Raw genomic sequence first — 20,382 nt, 5'->3', positions numbered from 1 at the left:
CCTGTCATAAAAAAAAAAAGGATGTATGTTGTATTTGTAGTTCTCATGTTGCTATAAAGAACTACCTGAGACTGGCAGTTTATACAGAAAAGAGGTTTAATAGGCTATGGTTCCCCGGGCTGTACAGGAAGCATGGCTGGGGAAGCCTCAGGAAACTTACAGTTATGTCGGGAAGCGAAACTGAAAGCCAGGACGTCCTACGTGGATGGAGCAGGAGGAAGAGAAAGTTGGGGGTGGGGTGTTGGGGTTCAGGGGAGCCCTCAGCTTCCCTGAGAAGACGTTTCTCCAATCCTTGGTCTATCACTCTTTCAAGAATGAGAGAGGAGAGCACAGCGCAGTGCGCTCATGAAATAAATACCAGACCCCAAAAGTGTTGCAGAAAAGTGATATATTTAGGTAGAGAGAGAAAAAGGAGGAGAGAAAGAAACAGCCGCTCTCACACTGAGTGAGAGAATCCAGAAAGATGAAATCCAGGAGAGGAAAAGCAGCTTCCCCACTGGGTGGAAGGGGACCCCAGAGGGGAAAGCCGGGAGGGGAACGAGAGCTCCCACCTTCGGGGGGGTGATTCCAGAGAGGGGAATCCGGTGTGGGTGAAGGAGCCGGGGGAATTCATCCTGGGAGACATTCCCGCCTCCCCAGTTCCTCTGGCCAATGAAAGGAGTTCCTGTAAACTTCCGCTGGGGTGACTGACTCTTAGTTTCTTCCCTCGCCCACAAAATCTAAATATAAACCATTAAATCTCTGGGATGGAGAGAGATGGGACGGGGACCTGGCCCTGGGAAGTTCATACCCTTAAAACCACGCCCCCTTGTGGACTCGGAAAGAGGACGCCTTCCCTCAGGGGCCGATGCACTTTCAAACCACCAGACCTGGGGAGAACTCTGAAATGAGCCAGCACTTGCGGATGGTGCTAAACCACTAACTAGAAACCACCCCCATGGCCCAGCCACCTCTAACCAGCCCCACCCACAACCCCCAGGATCACAATTCAACATGAGATTAGGGTGGGGACACAAGCCAGACCATGAGGGGCCCCTTGGGTGATCCAGGATGAGCCCCTCTTCTTGGGACCCTTAACCTAATCCCACGTTTTACCACATTCACAGGCTCTGAGGCTGAGGGTGTGCAGCCGCCTTCTTGGGGGGAGGTGCACCTGCCTTCTTGGGGGTGTGTGCACCCGCCTTCTTGGGGGTGTGCACCTGCCTTTTTGGGGGTGTGCACCTGCCTTCTTGGGGGGCATGCACCTGCTTTCTTGGGGGGCGTGCACCTGCCTTCTGGGGGCGTGCACCTGCCTTCTTCAGGGGGCATGCACCTGCCTTCTTGGGGGACGTGCACCTGCCTTCTTGGGGGGGTGTGCACCTGCCTTCTTGGGGGACATGCACCCGCCTTCTTGGGGGGCCGTGCACCCACCTTCTTGGAGGGGCGTGCACCCGCCTTCTTGGGGGGATGTGCACCTGCCTTCTTGTTGGCCAGGCTGGTCTCAAACTCCTGGCCTCCGGTGATCCTCCCACCTCGGCCTCCCAAAGTGCTGGGATTACAGGTGTGAGCCACCATGCCCAGCCCCTTCCACTTTTTATTCATGAGAACCAAGCCACTAAGTCTGGTCTACACTCAAGAAGAGGGAGTCAAACCTGCTTTCGAGGGGAGGATTGTCCAAAAATGGGGGACTTTTAAATTAAACCACCACAGTCAGATAGTTCAATGACAAGGATTTAAAGGAAACCACCCAGGCTGGGCATGGTGACTCACGCTGTAATCCCAGCACTTTGGGAGGCCTAGGTCGGTGGGTAACTTGAGGCCAGGAGTTCAAGACCTCCCTGGCCAACATGGAGAAACCTGGTTTCTACTAAAACACAAAAATTAGCTGAGCATGGTGGTGAACACTTGTAATCCCAGCTTCTCAGGAGGCTGAGACAGAAGAATCACTTGAACCTGAGAGGTGGAGGCTGCAGTGAGTTGAGATGGCGTCACTGCACTCAGCCTGGGCAACAGAGTGAGACTGTCTCAAAAAAATTAAATTAAATTAAATTAAAATTAAAAAATAAAACCACCCAAAGATCCCTCCACAGTGATACAAATAATGATGGGGCCTTCAGATGTGTCTTCAAGCTCTGGAGTTAGAAGTGAGCGTCCCAAAAGAGAGGCCACATACAAAGGATGTCCATCAACCTTCAGGACCAAGTCACTGTCCTCTCTCGGGGTCCTTGCTGACTGTCCTCCTGACAGTGACCTCTGTCCTCAGGGCTGAGTCCACACAGTGGCTCCATCCTCACGGCTCCCATCTCGGAGTGAGTCTGTGCCTGTGGCTCCATCCTCACAGCTCCTGTCCAGCAGGTGCCAATGGCTGGCTCCCATGCCTGGCTTTCATGACGCTGGATGTCCCTCCAGTGGCAGTGTTCACCCATGTCATCTGGCCGGGGCGGCCCCGGTGTGAGAATGTGGTTGTGCTTTGCAGCTTAGCAGGGCGTCTCCGGGCCCCCCAGCTGACTTTGCTGAGTCCACCATCCCCATTCCCCACATGCCGGCCCCTGCATGCTGCACTGGTCTGTCAATCCTCTGAGACTGTCTTTTATCAGCTGTAATAACGCTCAAGTTAATTAACTTAATGGGTTTAACCGAGGTAATGACTCTATCACAGGGGCTATTCCAGGTCCCAATAAAAACTGTGACATGACATTTCCTCTGCATATTTATGTTAAGCGTCCATTGTTCTAAAACAAAGTGAATCTTCCACAAGAATGTTCTGGAGGAGATGCTGGAGCCTCACACTCCTTGCCCCAGTAGAAAATGAAGGGCACTGGGGTGCTAAGATCCCAAACGTGCCCCCAGGCTCTCTCTGCAGAACCCTCTTTCTCCACCATGCTGGAGGGAGGAGGCTGTGACAGGGGGCTGGGGCATCCCTGCAAGGCAGGGGCCAGAGCCTGGGCCAGCGCCCAAGAGAACCAGACAAGCTGCTGACCACCGTGAGCCTCTGTGTGAGTGAAGACGTGGCTTCTGCCACCCCTGGGCTCAGCAGATGAGGCCTGAAGACACCCAGGAGGGGTGGACACCCTCTCAAAAGTGAGAATGCACAGCAGGACGGAGGTCACAGAAACCAACTGGCAGTTTTCAGGAGGATAATCCTGTTCTAGGGAAACGCTTTCTCCTGTTAAAAATCCGTTTCCCAGCTCAGGCTCTGAAGTCAAAGGGCTGGACATTTGCATTTGATTAAAGGGCAGAGCTGAGAATTACACTCGCAGGCCACTTCACACCCATGCCTAGATCACCCCGTGTCAGCCTCCAGCCACCTGCAGCCCTGCCCTCCTGTGCCCCAGTCCACCTGCACCCCAGTCCACCTGTCCTATCCCACCACAACCTGTGCCCTAGTCCACCTGTCCTGTCCCACCACCACCTGTGTGATATAGCTGGCCTAGAATTAGAACCAGTACAATGCCATTTTAAAATGGGAAAACTGTTTCCATTCTCCTCACGATGACTGCTAGCCACGGCTTCTGTAAACTACTAAGATTACCCTGCAAACTGTAAAGAGAGGACAAGCTGCATACTTTCTCTTATCTGTAACTGCCAGAATTGCTGGCCTTTGTTTACCAAAGTAAGCACCCCCAGATAATTCCATCCTGGCGCCAATTAACCTAAAATCATGTGGACCCCACACCTGTCCAAATAATGTATAAACTAATGTTTATCTTGACCTCTGTAAACCACTTAAGTGGCAATCGGAATGACAAAAGTCCCCTGGCCCTTGGAATATCTGGAGCCCCCTCACCCTCGTCTCAACCTAGGAGGTGATTGACAGCTTTCATTCCCATCTCCGCTCCTCACCCCCACTCCCAAGGTGGTTTTGTGGATATAAAAAGGTCTTGTCACTCTTCTTTCTTGGCCACAGGTTGGAGAGACGTGAGTCCTCCGTGGTCGCCGGCAATAAACCCTGCAATTTGGCATACTTTTGTTCTGGTGTTGACTTTCTGTGCTCAGTTCAATGCAACACCTGCACCCCAGTGCCCCAGTCCACCTGTCCCGTCCCACCACCACCTGCACCCCAGTCCACCTGTCCTATCCCACTGTCCACCTGCACCCCGGTCCACTTGTGCCCCAGTCCACCTATCCTGTCCCACTGCCCACCTGTGCCCCAGTCCACTTGCACCTCAGTCCACCTGTCTTGTCCCACTGCCCACCTGTATCCCAGTCCACCTGTCCTGTCCCACCGCCCACCTGTGCCCCAGTCCACCTGTCCTGTCCCACCGCCCACCTGCGCCCCAGTCCACCTGTCCTGTCCCACTGCCCACCTGTGCCCCAGTCCACCTGTCCTGTCCCACTGCCCACCTGCACCCCAGTCTACCTGTACCCCAGTCCACTTGCACCCCAGTCCACCTGTCCTGTCCCACCGTGCTGCCACCTGTACCCCAGTCCACCTGTCCTATCCCACTGCCCACCTGCGCCCCAGTCCACCTGTCCTGTCCCACCGCCCACCTGTGCCTCAGTCCACCTGTGCCCCAGTCCACCTGTCTTGTCCCACTGCCCACCTGTGCCCCAGTCAATCTGTCCTGTCCCACCACCTACCTGTACCCCAGTCCAACTGTTCCCCAGTCCACTTGCTCCCCAGTCCACCTGCTCCCCAGTCCACCTGTCCTGTCCCACCATCCACCTGTTCTGTCCCACCGCCCACCTGTACCCCAGTCCACCTGTGCTCCAGTCCACTTGCACCCAGTCCACCTGTCCTGTCCCACTGCCCACCTGTACCCCAGTCCATCTGTGCCCCAGTCCACCTGCACCCCAGTCCACCTGTGCCCCAGTCCACCTGTGCCCCAGTCTACCTGTCCTATCCCACCACCCACCTGTACCCCAGTCCACCTGTGCCCCAGTTCACCTGTGCCCCAATCCACCTGCACCCCAGTCCACCTGCGCCCCAGTCCACCTGCGCCCCAGTCCACTTGTCCTGTCCACTCCCCACCTGTGCCCCAGTCCACCTGTCCTGTCCCACCACCCACCTGCACATATCACTTCCACTGCTGCACAGCCTCATCCTCAGAGCCCGAAGTGTGGGCTCTTCCTCCTGGGCCCCTCTCCCCAGGTTTCCTCACTGTTGGTCATTTCTAGGCTTAGGAGAGGGATCCTTGGGCCTGACAAGGCCCAGCAGAGGGTTGGACGCAGGTTGGAAGTGCCCCCCTCCCACAGCGCCACCTCCTGGGCAGAAACCAGAGAGAGGGACTTTGACAGAGCTGAGCTGAGCAGGTGTCAAGACCAACATGTTTGCATGAAAGACTGTGGTTCTGGGGCTCCCAGGGGCTGCCTGGTGCCCACCTCTCCTGAGCATCTCACCTGAACACAGCTGCCTCTCCCCCAGGTCCAAGGGCCTATTAGGTCTTATGTTCTAATATCAGGAAGAAGACACTTGCATCCGTCCACCCCAGATGAGTGTGGGCAGGGGGCACTTGGCCCTCAGAAGGACGCTGGGACGAGAGAGCGGGGAGCTGGGTGACCTCACTCTCATCGGCCAGCTCCCAGGTCCCAACCAGACCCTGGCTCAGGTGCCAGGCCGTGGGGCTAACTGTATCCCTGGAGTCCTTGCGGCAGCCTGAGAGAACCACATGCGTCGCCTTTCTCAGATGCTCAGATGGCAGAGAAGCCGGGTCAGGACTCCCCTGAGGCCAGCCTTTTCCAGACACTGGAGTCCTCCCCGGCCCAGCCCAGGCCCCGCCTCTTAAGGCAGAGGCACCAGTCCTCGCTGTGTGGTCTGTGTCAGGATTAAGCAAGATGGTTGAGAGGGCCACAGGAGAACGCCATAGACCCTGAGCAAAGCCCTGGGGAGAATGGCTGAAATCAGCAATCATGCAAATCAGAGCATGATTGACGGGTCAGGTTCAGAGCGTGGTGGATGGGTCAGAATTGGAGCATGGTGCACAGTTGGTCTGACCAGAAGGGACTGGTGTCTCTATGTGTGGGTGATGTCCCCTGTCCTAGACTCACGTCAGTCCCCTGGGGCCTCCACCCTCTTGGTGAGCATCATGTGAAAATCAACCTCTGCATTTAAAAACAGCTGAGGGCAGACTGCTCACGGATTCTGATAGGTGTTCTTCCTGGTCGTTCTCAGCTTTTTTTTTTTTTTTTTGGCAAATGGTGGCTGTGTGGGTCTGGGCCTTCCTCCCAGGGCCTCCCATCTGTCCAGGTCCTTCTCTCTTCTTCACTTCCTCTCACTCTGGTGAGACTCTGGCTTCTCAGAGAGCCTGGGCTGACCTCTACCCTTCATCCAGGCGAGAACTGTAGCCACTGTAGTCCTGGCCTGTTTTTTGGAGGCTCACAGGAACCCTGGAGACAGAACTCATTCTTCTCTGCCAGCCAAGGCCCAGCGCCAGTGCCACAGAGAGATGCCTGGCCTGTGGCTGCCTGTCCTCCCAGCCACGCAGGCCCAGCTCATGAATATTAATGGCACCTCCTTTGTGGTGAACGAGCGCCCAGCCACCCTTTCCTGCTGCAGAGCAGCCACCGCTCCAGGATCGATCCGGTTTGTTGAGTGTCAGGACACACGGAGGCGACAGATGGACTCTCGCCTTCAAGCCTCTGTGTGCCTGGGCCCTGCACAAAAGAGCCTAGGATGTTTTTAATATCACACACTTGCCTCGGGGCTTGTTTTAAATCCCCATTTACCAAGGGTTCCAGCTTTTTATCAGTCAAATGCCTTAAGCACTTTGTCAACCTGGACATCTGGTCGCATGTTTAAAAAAATTTTATTTGCTAAAATATTTAGTAGTGTGCAGGGGGGCTAGCTGGAGGCTTGGGCAGCCACACGTATGCTCATACCTGGCCACTCCTGCAGAGAGCTTGAGGTGCTGAACCAGCCTTGGGCTTGGGGAGGGAGGTCAGAAGGCTTGAGGATGGGCGCTGTTCTGGCAGGAGGGGCCTCATATGGATAACCAGAATCTGCCTCAGCAGGGGGCAGGGTGGGCATTCTCGGGGAGCATGTGTAGCCCTCCCCACACACCAAATGCCAAGGGGGAATCTGTGAACTCAGGAGACAGTTGCAGCTGAAAACAGGGGATTGGCCAAAGCCATACGCGTGTATCTCCAGAGCCGCAGGATTGAAGGCCTGTTCAACAGGACACAGGAGCCAGGCAAGGGGTGCGCCCCGAGGGACTCAGCCCAGGACAGACCAGTAAAATGCCGCCCACCCATAGGTCCATGCACGCCACAGAATGCCCTCAAGCCATAAGTGAAGCACTGATTCCTGCTACAACAGGGACGAACCTTGAAAACTCGACACTCCGTGGAAGAGGCCAGACGCGAAGGGCACTCATGATTCCACTTTCATGAAATGTCAGAATTCGCAAAGCCACAGAGACAACAGGAGATTGGTGGTTGCCGGGGTGGGGAGTGGGGGTGGGGTGCATACAGGTACAAGGTGTGTTTTGACTAAATGAAAAGATTCTGGAAGTTTCTGGTGGTGATGGTTGCACAAAATTGTGAATGTGCTTGTTACCACTGGAAAGCATTCACTGTTAACAATGGCTGAATTTTCTGGGCACAGTGGCATACACCTGTAGTTCCAGCTACTCGGGAGGTTGAGTCGGGAGGACTGCTTGAGCCTGGGAGGTCAAGGCTGCACTGAGCTGTTATTGCACCACTGCACTCCAGCCTGGGCAACAGAGTGAGACCCTGCCTCAAAAAAAAAAAAAAAATGCTTGAAATGGTACATTTTCTGTTATGTGTATTTTAGCACATTTTTTACAAAGATAATCACAAAGAAGAGATGGCACTGATATCAATGGCAGTGGCCTTTGCCCTGCCTACACTGACTGATGGTCACAAGCCTCTGTGTGCCGGCTGAGGACGATGATGGATCAGAGCGGCCTGGCCTCGTACTGGTGGAATCCAGTTGAGAGCAGGCACAGCAGTAACCAGACAACTCAGCCTGAGAAGAATGAAGGCTACCTGGAGGAGGTGACCCTTGGGGGTCAGCATCCAGGCAGAGGAACAGCACATGCAGGGCCCTGAGGCAGCAATGTGGGTGCTCAGGGAGGGGAAGGCATGTGGGCAGGAGAGGAGACCAAGGCTGGGGAGGGCGGTGCCAGGTGCCCTGGCTGGACTGGGGGTCAGGGGCCTACACTGGGGACAGGGAGGGATCTGCTCTTTGCCCTGAGCTTGGGGGTTGCAGCTGTAAGAAGCGGGAGGTGATGAGGGAGGCTCAAATCTCCGTGACAGAAACCCCATTCTGTGAGCCCGTCCTGCGTGCCTGCCAGGGAGGCCATGGGCCTACAGTTTAGGGACAGGGCCCTCAGTCCTCTGTGAGGACAGGTGAGGAGGCACCACTGTCTCCCACCCTCTCCTCAGCCACCTTTAGGGCCACCCATGGGTTCCACAGCTTCCCTATCCCCTCTTCAAGGAACAACCCAGGTTCCCTGCCTATGTGAGCCACCGAGATGCCACCAGCTCCTCAGCCATCTACCCAGAGCCGGCTACCCACCAGCAACCCCCACCCTCCGCCGGCCTCAGTCCAGCCTGCAGAGCCTCTGGAAGTCAGCTCCAGAATGAATGTGCCATGAAATGGATTTGTCTTTGCCTATTAATAATGCATTAGTTGGAAACACAGGAAGGACGAGAGTTATAGCCATGAAATGGTCCTGGGGGCAGTGACCGTGGACTGTGGGGCCAGGCAGGGTGAAGTGGGAGGGCATCATTCGTTTTTGGGCTTAAACATGTGACCTCCTTCACGTTCCACATTCCCTCCCCACTGCCCACAGGCCTGAGACCCTGAAGGCTTCATGCCAGATCCGGAGGGTAGCCTGTACTCCTGGCCTTTTGGGCTCACAGCTTTGGTGTCCTGCAGAGAAGGACGCCCAGTCCTAGGGCAGTCAGGGGCCCCCAGAGTCCCTGAGCACAGGGAAGGCACAGGGCAGGGCACCCTGGACGTGGAGAACTGGGTGGGGTCTGGAGGGATGGGGTCCTCCCCAAGCTGGTGGCCTGGCCACTGTGGCCGCTGGAAGGAAAGCCCTGGGAGGAAGTGGAGAGAGGTGGGGAGGGGTCGGGGCAGCTGCGGCTGTTGGGGTACTTCTGGAGGGGGCCAGAGCTGGGCACTGCCGGTTGCCTTCCAGTGTCCCTGCCCCTGAGGCCTCTCCAGCCTCTGATGCCCGGCCAGTTCCTGCTGCTGCCTATTGCCCCTCTCTCAGCCTCCCCCTTCTCTCAATGCTCAGGCCCTCTGCTGTCCCCAGCCCAAGTGGAGTCCCAGTCTCCAGTCCCTGTCCCACCATGGGCCTGCTCACTGCCCCCAGCAGGTCTCCTGGCTGCTCCCTGGCCCACTGGACTCCAAGGCCTGGTGCCTGTACCCCCAGTCCACAGGCTCTATGCTGGCAAGGAGGGAGACGGCCCTGAGACCTCAGGGTGAGTCACTTTCAGCGTCAGAAGGAACACACTGAGGGTCGGAAGATTCTGGAGGGTTCCATGCAACCAACTCACCCTTGGAGCCCTCGCCTGTCCTGGTACTCGCAGAGAGGCATTAAACCACAGCCCCCAAACCCACCACCATTGCCCATACTGGCCCTGCAGCCTCACCTGCCTTCCCAGCTGTTCACCGCCTCTCTCCCCTGAAGACAACTGCCCTGGTTTCCCCTAGACCAGGGTCGCACTTCCACACCTCATGAACTGATTCAGGCTGTTTTCCCAGCCTGGGTGGATGCTGGGACTTCCCAGCACCAAGGACAGAGCCTGGGGCTGTGGGGAGCCCAGCAGGAACCCCAGAAGAGCATATGTGGCCCCACCCTGCTGCACAGAAGGGACCACAGCAAGAGGTGACTGAGGATGGAGTGGCAGCAGCATCTGCCCAGCTGAGCCTGCTCCAAAGGAAAGACCCACTGAGGTTGCCCGTCGTGGGGGGAGGGAGGGACAGGGCCAGCACCACCTGCCACCACTGCCTGCCACCCCAGTAGCAGTCTCCTCTGACACGGCCCCGCTCACCACAAACTTCTTCAAAGGGAACATTTGTTCTCCTCTCAAGGAGACAGGCACGTCCCCTCCCAGGCTTTCAAGTCCTGGCAAAGGCACCAGTCAGCATGAGTGCTCTTGCCTGGAGCCTGCCAATTATGCTGGTCCCGGAATGAAGCAAGCTCTGGTGTGGCCGCTGACAGGAGGGTGCCAGAGCCCCTCCTGCTCGAGCTCCGTGCCGTCACCCCGCCCCGTGCCTCTCTGTGCGGTGCTGCCTGTGCCCCGTCCCCAGAGGCCCCGGTGGGTCTGGGTGCGCCAGCAACACCAGCCCCGGCCGCAGGTTTGGACTTCGTTGTCTCCCTTACCTTTAGATGTTCAGCAGCATGAATATTCTTATTTTTTATTTAAAACTAATTTGGAGTTCTCACTCTCCAAGGGGCTTCTAATCACCAAACAGTGCCTCCGGCAAGAGCTGATTGACAGGTCGCGTGGCCACTTCTGAAGAACAAATTGGCCACTGGCAGCCCTGCGCACAAAGGGAGCAGGAGCCTGATTATTTATGAGCTGTTAGGAGGATGCGATTAGCATCTGCTTCCCACACGGGCAAAAACACCTGTCAGACATCAGGAAACCATAAAACGTGGTGTGTTTAACAGCTACTTTGTTTAAAAAGTCATTAAAATTGAATGTCAACTAAAACTTAGAAAAACATTTGTTCTTCAGCCCCCTTCTGATGGTGCTGCTGAGCAAGCGAAGACGCGCCTGGTCTGTGCAGCACAGACACCCATGGTCTGCACAGACAGGGCATCCCCATGAGCAGCCACTGAGCTGGGCGATGCGGGGGGCCGCACTCGAGCCTGAGGTGCAGGGTCGGGGCTGCGGGACCCTCACCGTGGGGTTCGGACCAGGGCTGGCAGGGGAGCCGCCTGTCCGTGCCTGGGGCTGCTGGACAGAAAGGACCCGGTCAACTCTGGCCTCTGTGGGCCGAGTGCGTTCCAGGCCTGTTCTGCACGCCCTCACTTGGTTTCTGCAGACAAACTGAGTTTCCTTGCCAGCTCTGGACAGCACCCAGCCAGCAGCGTTGGGCAGGGCTGGCGGGCAGCCCTGTCTCTTCGCCACCCCTGCTGCGTCCCCGGCACACTGGCTGAGACAGTAGCTCTCTGACCACGATGGGGTGGTCACAGCCCCTCACTCTTCTCTCCGAGAGCTGCCGAGAAGTCTCCAATTAGGCCAATCCTGGAGATGACTGGGACAGGAGCCTGCAGCCCAGGGTGGGGCTGCTCGGTAGGCAGGGCGCTAATGAAGGAGACAGAGCAGCCCGGGCGTGCTGAGGGGCTCTGTATGGTGGGCTGTTGAGCAGCTGTCTGCTCTCTCCCAGGCCCCGGCTTGCCCAGGGACAGGATGGGTCTGAGCCACTTGCTGCCCAGGGTCACTACTCTGTATGGACCAATCGGTAAGGAGAATCCAAGACCAGCCCGTGCTTCGTATTGCGGTGGAAGGAGCGGGAAGCTCCACTGCTGGCAGCAGGCACAAGGGACCCAGCCAGATGGAGCCATGTCCCTGCCCTCACTGGATGAGGGGAGGACCAGCCAGGGCACAGTGTTCTCTGCTCCCACTGGGAGACCCTGGCTCAGCTGTTTGGGCCCCAAACCTTCATGACCCAGGTTTTCCACGGCTTTTGCCCCAGGCTGTGCAGTGCTGTGGAGCTCAGGGTCACATCTGTCACCCACTAAAGGCAGATGGAACAGTGACCTCCATTTGACTTCAGCTAGAGCTTCAAGCCCGGCCAGGAAACCAAAGGCCCCCATGAGAGATGGGACGTGATGATTGGCAAATTTTGACAGTGGCCAAGCCTTGTTCTAAGTTTTTCACATAAAAAAAATTAATGTTGGTAAAATCATTTCCTCCAATTAAATGGAAATGGGAGATGTTTGAAACTGGACAGGTGACCCAATGATCCTTCAGAGTTCCGTCAGCTTAGCAAGGAAATGTCCAGGAAAGTCCCTCCCTAAAACCATCCGCTCCGTGGACTGCTGGCACAATCAGGGCCAGCGTGGGGATGGGGGTCGGTGAGCTGGCGCCTTCCCCAGCCAGTGTCCAGATTGTCTGTCTATTTAAGGAAAAATGGCGGGAGCAGAGATGTGGGGGGTGGGGTGCACGTAAACATCCTAAAAGGTAGGGGCAGCTGCGTCTTCCCTGAAAACCCCTCAAGCCCCATGAGAAACCCCAATGGTGACACTGAGTGTCCACAGGAAACACCCTGGCCTCCAAGGGTCCCCCCATCCCTGGGCACTGCCACCAACCAAGCTCTGCCCCCAGGACAACGGAGTGAGGAAGTGCTGCCCTTGCCAGCTTGGAGGGGTCCCTGAGGAGGAGGGCCAGGCTGCTTAGGGATGGCCTCCAGCTTCCACACTCGAGATGGCTCAGGCTGTGGGAACAGAGGATGCAGGGGATCAAGAGGAGCCAAAGAAGCAGGACAGAGACTCAGGGAGCATTCGGGGCGAAGGCTGAATCTTCCTGGGCTAGGTGGGGGAGACTCCAGACCCCAACTGCCCAGTGAGCTTCAGAAGAGCCTTCGGGCCTGGGCTGGGGGAGGGAGGAAGGAAGTGGCCAATCCCAGGTCCCATTCTCAGCCACCTGGGACAGTTGAGGCGGCGTCAGGGGGCTGGAACAGGGAGCAGCTTTCTTTACCCCCAGGGCTTGCAGCCCCTTGGTGTGTGTCCCTGGTGAGGCCCAGGGAGGGCGGTGCCCAGCAGGGTGTATCTCAGCAGAGGGAGAGGGAGTAGACCCTACGACCCAGTGGCCCTTCAGGAAAGTGCTTTCCAGCAGGGGCACGAGACCTGAGGTGCATGGCCACCCAGCAGCTGGAGGGACACTTACCACACCCTAGAGCATGGCCTCAAGGCGTCGCTTCCCTCTGCTCACTCATGTGTTTTAATTTCTCAGACAACGGTATGCACTTTCCGTGATGTCTATCAAGGTGACATCCTAAAACCAGAGAAGAAGAAGTGCGCCAGGAGGGAAGACGGCCCTGAGCTGGGGTGGGAGCCCCCACAAGATCCCCCAAGTCACAGAAGCACAGGGAAACAGGAAAATACATTTCCAGCCCGAGTTCTGACTGAAGGTTCTCCAAGCTGGAGGACAGAGTGAGAATGTGGGCCACTGCAGGTTTGGAGGATGGTAATGAGTGTTCAATGCGTTAAATAATTTAATGGGACGGGCTATATTTTATCCCTCAAGTCTCTGGCATTTTTAGTGGCCTCTCAGGTTTGTCCTTGGCAGTGACACTATTGGCTGAGGACTTTTCTGAAGCAACCCGAGGTCCAGCTGCCCGCCTCAGGGGTGGGATGGAGGTGAAGTCAGTGTCAGTTAGATTCTCTCTGAGCAATAGCCATGAGCAGAGGCCAGACAACCACAGAGGGCCGGGGTTCTCTGGGCAGCAGCTGGCTGGCACTGGTACTCAAGCTGGCATGTGGGCGCTCCCTGCCCGGTGCTCCCTGCCCAGCACTCCCTGCCTACCCCTCTGCCACCAGAGGTCCTTCCTGGGGCTGTTCTCCCAGTGAACAGCCTTCCCTCCTCCAACCAGTTCAAACACACACCCCCACCCTAGGTGTATGTCCAGCCAGTCCAGGTGGCTCCTGAGTGGGGCGAATGAGCTTCCTCACAGCATGGTGGCTGGGTTCGAAGAGTGAGTGCCCAGGAGATCTAGGCAGAAGCTGAAGTCACATGCTAGCTTCAGAAGCAGGCATAGGTCCCCACCCCCAGATTCAAGGGGAGGAGACACAGGCTCCAACTCTTGAGGGAAAGAAGGAGAGCGCCAGTTTTAAAACAGCCTCAGCAGGTCATCCTCCCACAGTGGTCACAAAGATGCCCAGGCAGTGCTGAGATCAGAAGACCTTAGAATTTCTACAGACCAGTGCGGGAGACAAGAGTCTCCAGGTGCCTCTGGGACACTGTTTCCAACCAGCAGACAGATACGTGGTGGGGCCAGAGAAGAGTGCTTGGACCCCAAGGGGGCTCACAGGGGCCTTCCCATCCATGGCTCTCTGGCCCTGGGCCCTTCCTATACCCCACATGGCCATCAGGTTGTCCAATGGACTCCAGGGAGGACCAGCCTGAGCTGGGCTGGAAGGCTAGGGATGGCCTGGGGGTGGACGCCTCTGCAGTGCCGCCCTTCCCTTGCACCCACACAGCTTCCCCGTCAGCTTCTGTGAAAGTTGGGAGCGTCTTTTGTATTGCAAAGGCCAAAGGGCCAAGCATGTCCTTTAATTAAAATGCACGTCCTTTAATTAAAGGCCCCATAACACATGAAGGGCATCCACTGAAATACGACGAGCGACACGGTCATTACCCTGCTGTTAATTACTAATTAATGAAGCTATTTCAATTAATAGCTTTCCCACTGCCGCTCCCCATCGGACAGGCCCCGTGCTGGGTGCGTCAGAACACAGACCTCGGCTCCATGCCAGCAGCCGGCGATGCTGAATATTCATGCCTGACTTCAACACTTTCCAATTAAACACAATAAAGTAAATTTCTGTCAAAAGTGTATTTACAACCACCGCCCATCTTTCCTTGTAACTGGTTGGCAGGACCCAGTGGAGGGGAGAGGCCGGCCAGCCCAGCGGGTGCCCGCTGCAGAAGGAAGAGCTCGTGGAGGACTTCTGGGAGGTGCTCCCCCCAGGGTATCACCCCCACCGCAGTGGCTCAGCTTGGGTGTCCCCAGACAGGGGAACGATGTTTGGGGTTCCCAAGGCAGCAAGCGGACACCTCTAGGCACTGCTGTCCCACAGATGAAGGACAATGGCCCAGAAATGGGGTGACAGGAGGGTTATTAACATAATAATGATGGATGGTAAGTGGTCATTAAAGACGCTGCTTTAGAAAAGCAGCAGAGAAGTGCCTCTTACAGTGACCTGAGGGACGTGAGCAGGAGAGCCCTGGGGGGCTGGCAGGACCTGGGGGTCCGGGCACTCGGGCAGGCACAGCCCCAACCCTGGAGGGACATTCGGGGGGGTGGGTGGAGCACTCAGGGCAGTAGGCTTGGGGAGAGGCCATCCCAGAGTGACTGGGATGGGGCCTCTGGGGCTGGTGGGGTTGTGAGGCTGGCAGGGGTGGCCTTGGCTGGACTGCAGTGCACCGAGAAACTTGTTCTCCCCTCCACACGCCTCTGCATTCTCCAGCTTCTCCAGAATGGACGTCACAATAGTAAATATTTCCAGCAGGACCCTGTCATGGCGACTCAAAATCTTCATGCAAAGTCCTGGGAAAGAGCAAGCGCAGAGCTCCCACCCGAGCCAGCTGTCTACACTGCAGCCTTGCCTTGCCCTCTGGTCGTTGAGGGGAAGGGCACTGGGGGGGCGTGCCTGGGCCATGGGGATGCAGTGGCAAGGAGAGCCTGGAGCTCCGCCCTTGGCCAGGCTTCTGTGCCTTGTCCTTCAAGGTGGAGGCAGGACACGCCACACACCCGGGGAAAGGATATGCTGTGGTGACCCCAGCTGGGGACAGAGCAGGTGGGGAAAGGGTTCTTGCAGCCTATCCGTTCACAAGGCCCCCAAGGCACACCCACCAGTCCTGAGAGGATGGAGCGTCCATGCCCAGCCCCCATGTCCCACTCCTGGGCCTCCCCCATGTCCCACTCCTGGGCCTCACAACCCCCTCATCGAATACCAAACCGGATGCCACTTTGCCCCCTGCCATCACCCATGCTGTTCCTCCACCTCTTACATCTCCCTTCCAACCCAACCTCTTCCTTCCGTTCTCTCACAGCAGAGCCCGGCACCTCCCCCGCATGCTGTGTCCCAGGCTGGAGACAGCTTTGCTGGGAGCTCAGGGATCCGACACAGCCCTGTCCGATGGCACCCTCTGTCGGCCTGATGGGGAATGACCATGGCCAGGTCCTGAGGTTGTGGGCACATGGGTGTGTGTGCACTCCTACACAGTCACACTCACACAGGAACACTCAGACGCATGCACACTCAGGCACAGTCACACCCACACAGGAACACACACACATGCACACACATAAACACACAGACACATGCACACTCAGACATGCACACTCCCACTCACACACAGATGTGCATATTCACGTGCACACTGGCACGTGCACAGTCACACAGGACTACACAGACACTCGCACACTTACACACACAGACACATGCACTCACAAACACAGATGTACATATTCACACGTACACTCCTCACATGCACCAACATGCACACTTGGGCACATGCACACACAGGAACAAACTGGCGCTTGCACACACACATAAACACAGACACTTGCACACTCCTACACTAACACAGACACATGCACACACATGAACACAGACGTGCATGTTAACGTGCACACACAGACATGCATATTCACGTGTACACTCCTTGCATACACCAACTTGCACACTCCAGCACATGCGCACTCACACAGGACCACGCAGACACTTGCACACTTACACACTCACACAGACACATGCACACTCACAAACACATAGATGTGCATATTCACATGTACACTCCTCACATGCACCAAGATGCACACTCGGGCACATGCACACACAGGAACACACTGATGCTTGCACACTCACACATAAACACACAGACACTTGCACGCACACTCACACGAACACAGACACATGCACACACATGAACACAGACATGCACACAAACACAGATGTGAATGTTAACGTGCACACACACAGACGTGCATATTCACATGCACACTCCTCACATGCATCAACACGCACACTTGGGCACATGCACACACATGCACACTCACACATGAACACAGACACATGCATACACACAGGAACACAGAGACACGGCTGGGCACAGTGGCTCACGCCTGTGATTCAAGCACTTTGGAGGCCAAGGTGGGCGGATCACCTGAGGTCAGGAGTTCAAGACCAGCCTAACCAACATGGTGAAACCCCGTCTTTTAAAAAAAAAATTTTTTTTAAAAAGGAAGACAGAGACACATGCACACTCACACAGGAACACAGACATGGACACTCACACACAGAGACGTGCATACTCCTCACATGTGCCAATGCACACACTCAGGCACATGCACATTCACATGAACACAGACATGCACACACACACAGACATGCACACTCACACGAACACACAGATGTGCATATTCACGTGCACACACACATGAACACACATATGCACACACACTCGCACACTCACACACAGACACTTGCACGTCCACGCATGAACACAGACACTTGCATGCACATACAAACACAGGTGCACACGAACACAGACACATGCGCACACATACTTGCACACTCACATGAACACAGACATGCCTGTTCACATGCACACTCACATGTGCCAACAAGCACACTTGGATGCATGCACACGCATGCATTCTCACACATTCAAACGCGGGGTCACACAACTCATAAATACACAAACACACACTCCCACACACAACCCCAGCTAACCGGAGCCCCTGCTTCCCAGGCATGGAGGTGTGAGGAGAGGTGCCGTGGGCCCTGCTGCCTCCGCTTTGCCGTCGGCTGCCCTCAGGGCGCCAACCTGGCAGCAGAGTGGTTTGTCAGGCCCCAAAACTCTAGTGAAGACCTGGGTCACCCTGGCGGCACAAGAACTGCCTGGGGGCTCTGAAAATCCAGGAGTAGAAATGGGAGCTCCATGTGGCCAGCATCAGGATCTGGTGGGGTGGCTTCAGGACCAGGTCTGAAGTCACACAGACAGCACGTTCTGCCGTCTAGCAAGGCCCCGGGAGGGTGGGCACCGAGCAAGGGGACCTGTGTGCAGCGGGGTCTCCTGCCTGAGCCTGACCCAAGCTGGCCTGCATAGAGGCTTCTAGGCTCAGAATCCACCCACACAGGCCCTGCCACCTGCTTCCTCCAAAAATGACTGCAGGGCCTGGGTGGTCCTCTCCAGTCTCCCCAGGCAGGTTCCCTCTCATTCCCGACACGTCCCAGCCCCTCCACCCCAGCCCGTGTCAGGACTGCCACTGGAGCCTGGAGCTGAGCTGGGAGAGGCAGGGCTGAACAGCTCCTGGAAGAAGGAGCCAGTATATGGGCGAAAGAAGAGCAGCTGCACCCCCAGCGCACTCTGTGGCCGCCCGAGGAGCCTCCATCCCTTGGTACATGGGCGGGAGGGAGGGAGGGGTCTCCCGCAGCCCAGGCACTGGGATCCTGCAGAACTGCCCCTCGGGGTGTGGACGCATCTGGGCGGGGAGTGGACGCATCTGGGCAGGGTATGGACAGCATCTGGGTGGGCTGTAGATGGCATCTGGGTGAGGTGTGAATGGCATCTGGGTGGGCGCATCTGGGCGGGGTGTGGACGGCATCTGGGCGGGGTGTGGACGCATCTGGGCGGGGTGTGGACGGCATTGGGGGGAAGCATCTGGGCAGGGTGTGGATGGCATCTGGGTGGGGTGTGGACACATTTGGGTGGGGTGTGGACAGCATCTGGGCAGGGTGTGGACGGCATCTGGGCGGGGTGTGGACGGCATCTGGGTGGGGTGTGGACGGCATCTGGGCGGGGTGTGGACGGCATCTGAGCGGGGTGTGGACGGTATGGGGGGGGTGTGGACACATTTGGGTGGGGTGTGGACAGCATCTGGGCGGGGTGTGGACGGCATCTGGGCGGGGTGTGGACGGCATCTGGGTGGGGTGTGGACACATTTGGGTGGGGTGTGGACAGCATCTGGGTGGGGTATGGATGGCATCTGGGTGAGGTGTAGACGGCATCTGGGCGGGGTGTGGACAGCATCTGGGTTGGGTGTGGATGCATCTGGGTGGGGTGTGGATGACATCTGGGCGGGGTGTGGACAGCATGTGGGTGGGGTGTGGACGGCATCTGAGTGGACGCATCTGGGCGGGGTATTGACGGCATCTGGGCAGGGTGTGGATGGCATCTGGGTGGGGTGTGGACGCATCTGGGCCTGTCTGCCACAGATGACTCCCTGCAGACCCTGCCGCCCACTCTCCTGGAGCTGGAGGAGAACAAGTAGACCACCCCCAGCCTCCCTGACTCCCGACCATCTTAGGTTCCAACATCTGCCTGAAGAAAGACCGGGGTTAGCACTCAGAAGCTGCTGGGAGGGAAGGGGGCTTGCCTGCTGTGCCTGGGTCTGACCCCACATCCCACAGGACAGTCTCCCCTGGCCTCCACTCTGCAAGGAAGTGACAGGAACCTGACAAGAGTCCAGCGGGAACCTTGGTCCTGCAGGACTGTGTGGCCAGAGGGGTAGCCCGCACTGTCCGCCTAGTTCTGTAGCCCTTCTGGGATCTCCACTCCGGTCCCCTGGGCAGGACTGACTCCTCACTCTCAGAGCTTTTGTAGCTGGCTTTGGATTTTAGACATTGTGAACTGGCTGGGCACCATGGCTCATGCCTATAATCCCAACAGTCTGAGAAGCCATGGGGGGAGGGTCACTTGAGCCCAGGAGTTCAAGACCAGCCTGGGCAACACAGTGAGTGCTGGGTGTGTTGGTGTGCACCTGTGGTTCCAGCTGCTTGGGAGGCTGAGGTGGGAGGATCAACCTGAGCCAGGGAAGCTGAGGCTGCAGTGAGCTGTGACTGCCACTGCATTCCAGCCTGGGTGATGGAGCAAGACCCTGTCTCCAAAAAAATAAAAGTAGGGCCGAGCATAGCTGCTTACTCCTCTAATCCCAGAACTTTGGGAGGCCAAGGCGGGCAGGTCACCTGAAGTCAGGAGTTCACAACCAGCCTGGCCAACATGGTGAAACCCCGTCTCTACTAAAAATACAAAAATTAGCCTGGTGTGGTGGTGGCACTCGCCTGTAATCCCAGCTACTCGGGAGGTTGAGGCAGGAGAATTGCTTGAACTCAGGAGTTGAAGGTTGCAGTGAGCCGAGAGCACACCACTGCACTCCAGTCTGGGGGAAAGAGTGAGCTTCTGTCTCCAAAAAATAAATAAAATAAAAGGTACTAACTGCACACTTGTGTTCATAGATCCATCAGTGGGTGAACAGATACACAAAACATGGCTCATCCACAAAACAGAGTATTTTATTCAGCCTTAAAACGGAGAAAAATGCTGACACTTGTTACAAAATGGATAAAAGCCCAGCACACTGCTGCACGAAATCAGCCAGGCGCAGACCAGCCCAGCATGCCCCCACTTGCACTGGTTCCCAGCGCAGCCCCACTTAAAGTCGAGACACCAAGTGCAATGGGGCCGTCGGGGCTAGGGGAGAGCCACAGGAGCCAGTGTTTAGTGAGCAGGAGCTTCGGTTTGGTGAGATGAGAGCATTCTGAAGACGGACGGTGGCGACAGCTGCACACCATGGAAGAGTGCACTTAAAAACGGCTACAGTGGCACATTGTGTGTCATGTAGATTGAACAAAAGGTGAGGAGAGAGAAACTCAATCTCAACGCACAGACCCTCCTCCTCTGAATCTGGCCGCAGGCCCCTTTCCTGGGCTTGGCTTTGCAGTCTCCAGACAGCAACTGCCAGGCTTC

Source organism: Callithrix jacchus, chromosome 5 (genome assembly GCF_049354715.1).
Source record: "Callithrix jacchus isolate 240 chromosome 5, calJac240_pri, whole genome shotgun sequence".
NCBI classification, from domain to species: domain Eukaryota; kingdom Metazoa; phylum Chordata; class Mammalia; order Primates; family Cebidae; genus Callithrix; species Callithrix jacchus.
This window is presented reverse-complemented; position numbering follows the sequence as displayed.